Here is a 4,685-nt window from a genome sequence, read left to right as displayed (position 1 = left end):
GGGCAGAACAGTGGTGAATGACTCAGGATACTAGTTAACTCTTGCATTGGGGAGGTGGACAGAACAGTGGTGAATGACTGAGAATACTGGTTAACTCTTGCATTGGGGAGGTGGACAGAACAGTGGTGAATGACTGAGAATACTGGTTAACTCTTGCATTGGGGAGGTGGACAGAACAGTGGTGAATGACTGAGAATACTGAGAAGAATGCTTGTTACTTGCCCTGTCGATGAAGATGCTTGGAGTGTTGGCAGCATGGAGAACCGGAATGAGGCGATGTTTCTGGCAGCTTGGAAGTCGTGGAAAGTCATTTGATATTTTGATATGTGTGCCAATAAAAGACAAGAATGCCTGATTTAATGATGGCTAACTGATTTGTACTCACTGGATTCAAGATGAGACTGTAATGTGAGATTGCTCTCTCTCTCTCTCTCTCTCTCTCTCTCTCTCTCTCTCTCTCTCTCTCTCTCTCTCTCTCTCTCTCTCTCTATTACAAAATCATTCAAAAGGCTTGAAATAAAGACATTAGTTTTTGTGTTTGATTTAGTCACATAACACTTTTCATAATACAGAGAGGAATAGTTTTGTGTTCATGGAAAAATACAAGGTGTATTTTTCCATGAACACAAAAGGCAATTATTTATTTACATATATAAGTTTGCAAATATGAGAAGTGTGCTTGAAAGGTTTGAAAGCGACCCTAGGCGGGGTATGAGAGTACAAGCTGTTATACTGTACACACCAAATACAGATGTCAATTACCTGGTAACAATTCTTAAAAGTTTTCCTTAAAATAACAAGTTATTTCTTTGATGAACTTAACACTGTTTAACAAGACAGTCACGTTTCTCGCTCCAAGGAATTCCCCTATTTTTGTTGCATTTACATTAGTGAAGCAATATTTCTTGACGATTTTTTCAGCTATTTATAAAAAAAAAAAAAAAAAAAAAAATCAATTTGAATGAAGAGTGAGTTTCATCTCCTGCATCATTAAGATCACATAAAGAACAGATCCACTTTTGTACACTTGTATTCTTTCACCTACCACTTACAATTGGCAGCTGATGATTTGCACACTTGAACACACGGCACGTGAGTGTTGTTTAAGGAGAACAAATAAATACTTGAGTAATTTTCCTTGCATTGTCACCATCCTATAATTAAGACATGCTGGCCTGTTATAATTTTCTTCAGACAATCTCTGCCTATCAATATCACAAGTGCTTAACTTAACAGTTTCTTTTAACCAATTACCATCTGCATTTGGTACTTGGTGGTACAAATGTGATATTCCATTTTGATTTGATAACTTATATGTCATTATCTTGTCAAGCCGAAGTGCTTTATTTGCACCCAGCTCATACATTGTCTTAATAAACCTATACAAAATATGTGATGTCCTAATGTCACTGCCGTTTGCAAATGAATATCAAAAACTTATAGGCCTATCATCCATGAATTCAGAGATATATCTAGAGCCTGTTCCACCATACAACATGCAAGTTGCAAGCTCTGCCTCCCTCCGCCTGTGCTCCAGCCACCGCAGGAAGGCGTTCTTGAAACAGAACCCGCTTGGCACTGCGATGTTCCACTCCCGTGTGGCGAACCATCTGAAAAGGCTCTTTTTGTGCCGAAGCATCCAGCGCTCGTTCTTGAGGCGTGAAAGAAGTACTTTTCCCATCAGCTGCACCTGGCGCTCTGCAGGTGTCAACGTCCCCAGCACCTCAGCCTCTGTCAAGGCAAAGCTGTAGCGCCATGTTCCCTCTGCAGCATTACTGAGCTGCATGGTGGTGGTGTCCTCAGGAGTGAGGAAGGGTCTGGAAACTTGCTTCAGCCATGGCACCTCAAGCACTGGCACCAGGTCCACGCCGACCAGCAACAGTGGATACTCTCGTCCCTGCCAGGCCAGAGAGAGTCTCACGCCCACTTGCGTGCTGGTCAGGCCCGGCGGCACCAGGCTCAGTCTTTTGTCCTGCAGGGTGTGGCCAGCGAGGCACCGGTGCACCTCCTCGTACAAACTGGTCATAAATCTATTACCCTCAAGGTGGGGATTGTCAGTCTTCACACAAATCTTTAACCTGCCCTTCAGCGGGGCTTCCTCCTTCCCTCTCTCGCTAACAGTTATTCCTACGTCATCCTTGTGAATCACGAGATTTATATCAAATTCGTCAGGGACGTAAAGCTTAGACCCGTCCCGTGAACTGCCCGCCAGCCTCAGGTCGCCGCGGTACGTGGCATCAGTGGCTGACACCTTATTCATGATGATGCTTATTTCTGCCATGACCGCCTCCTTTACCTCAAGGGCCTCGCTCTTTGATAGATCCACAGCCACCCGCTGAGCCTCCTCCTGCAGCTCTTGCAGGCCTATGGATCTCACAAGATTTCTTATGACGCTTTCAGGGTTATGGCGGTCGTCTGTACCTAATAGATTATGTTTATATTTATAATACATATTGTGAAACACTAAAATTTTCTCTCACCTGTGTGCCCGTGGTGCCCGCGCGGCAAGGAGGGTCCTGCATCTCTTGGTGTGCCAAGAGTTCAAGAGTACTTTTGTGGTCAAACATGGCGGCCAGGTGGCAGGGTGTCTGGCCATACGTGTCACGCTGCTGTGGGTTGGCGCCAGCGCTCAGTAGCAGCGCCACGCAGCTGTCCTGGCCGTGCGAGGCCGCCTGGTGGAGGGCGATGGTGCTGCAGGTGTGGTCCAGCACCTCGTTCACGGGGAAGTGACCCTCTTGCAGTATAAGATGAGTCAGCTGCAGGAGACCTTTGCGCGAGGCCAGCAGCAGGGCGACATGGCTATCAGGTGAGGAGACATTCTTACCCTCGCCCTTCTTGTGGCTCTCAAAAAGATCCTCCTGTATACACAGCGCTGTTCGTGCTGCGGTCTTCTCGTGATCTGCCTTCAAGCGAAGCTTCATATCCTTCAGTTTTTCACGCTCCGCCATGAAGAGCTTCTGTGTGCAAAGAGAAAGAGAGCGGTGAATATATGTACAAGTAAATAACCCTTTATTGCTGCGTACACATAGATATGTTACAGAAATCGAGGATTACATACGTATATTAGCATTTGTCTGTCTGATTGGAGTCGTTTAGTAGACAAGACAAAAAAAATACAAGTAGCTTAATTGGTCAACTAATAGAATCAAATAGTAAGTTATAAAAAAAAAAAATACCACAAATGATCTGTATAATATTCATAATATGAATAAGAAGTTTGTTGTGTAAAGGTAGACTATTGAAAACGTTTTGTTCAAAACACAGTGTGCTGTTTTGATAAGGGGATGCTCCAAGCTGTGGCTACATAAAATCCATGTTGATGCTTCTACTTTGGTGAACACCATCCAATAACCCAAGCATTTAATTTCCTGTGTGCTTTGTGAGAGTTTTATAAATTAAGAACAATGAAAGTGACGTGTATAGATGGGAAATAAAACAATGTCTTTAATGAAGCAACTTTACCTGTGGACTACAATTTTCCTAGGGAAAGCATACCTCTGATTTATTTGTCTATTTATTTATTGATTTTTTTATCACGATAACTTTTTGATAAATGACGGCCATGTGCTGGCCCAGATGGGAACACAGCAAAGCAGAGGACAACATATGGCACAGCACAAACTAACAAGTGACTTTATTGTTTAATTCTTGTCTTGTACAATATTTCACACACTTTTGAAGCGTCATGTATGGGGGGTTTCTCGTCACTGAATTTTCTGACTGGGTCAAAGCAAACTTAGTATTGTTCAGTGCCACAAAAACTCAGTTCCCCCATCTATCTATGTCGCCATAAGCAAGGATAGCATCATTAAACAGATACATAAACAGAAAATGACTAAATCCCCAGGGCCAGATGACATCTTCCTAGAGCACTGCTGGAGTGCACGGGTGACCTTAGCGAGCCGTTGCTGCGGTATTTTGGGAGTCGTTAGACAAAGGAAAAATACCCGAGGGCCAATTTCACAGTCGCTTGGTAACATTTCCAAATGAAAACCTTACCAGCCTGGTGACACCTCCAGCCACTTTCACAGCTGGTGTTTTCATGGCTTCGGTAATCCCCAGCCTGTTAACTATCATAACAAAACGAAAAGCATTGATTCGGTAACGCTGGTATGCTGGAGCGTCCTCATTAGATAAAAACGAGTCAGTTCTTGACGAAAGAATTAACCACGCCAGCACTAAAAAGGAGAAAGGTGTGAAAATACATCACCTGTGCCCTCGCCACGTCATATCCATTATTATGGTGACATCTTGTGACTTAAATTCCTCCCTTTGAATGTTTGTCTAACATTCACCAAACTGCTGTGCCAGCCAGCCACTTAATGAATCGTCTTTTTTTTATGTCCCTTGTTGCTGTACACACATTTGTTGCATAGAAATATTTCGGGTTTAATGTAAATCATCCTAGCCTACTATTTATGAGACAGTTACTTTATTTCTGGGTGAAATTGTGATTTTTTAAAATCATAATCTATGGAACAAAAGAATTAGCAATGAACTTAATGAACTAAATATTAAGCTAAACCTAGTCTAACCAAATCCAGCACTCTGATGGAAACGGTAATGTTATTTCAATATTTTCCAATATTTTCTTAGGTGACAAATTCCATATAGTGTATGCGTGTGTCAGGATTATTACAGGAGTGTGATCAGGGAGGCGTAGCAGACGAAATAAGCGCGACAGG

This window comes from Scylla paramamosain, chromosome 46 (assembly GCF_035594125.1).
Source record: "Scylla paramamosain isolate STU-SP2022 chromosome 46, ASM3559412v1, whole genome shotgun sequence".
NCBI classification, from domain to species: domain Eukaryota; kingdom Metazoa; phylum Arthropoda; class Malacostraca; order Decapoda; family Portunidae; genus Scylla; species Scylla paramamosain.
This window is presented reverse-complemented; position numbering follows the sequence as displayed.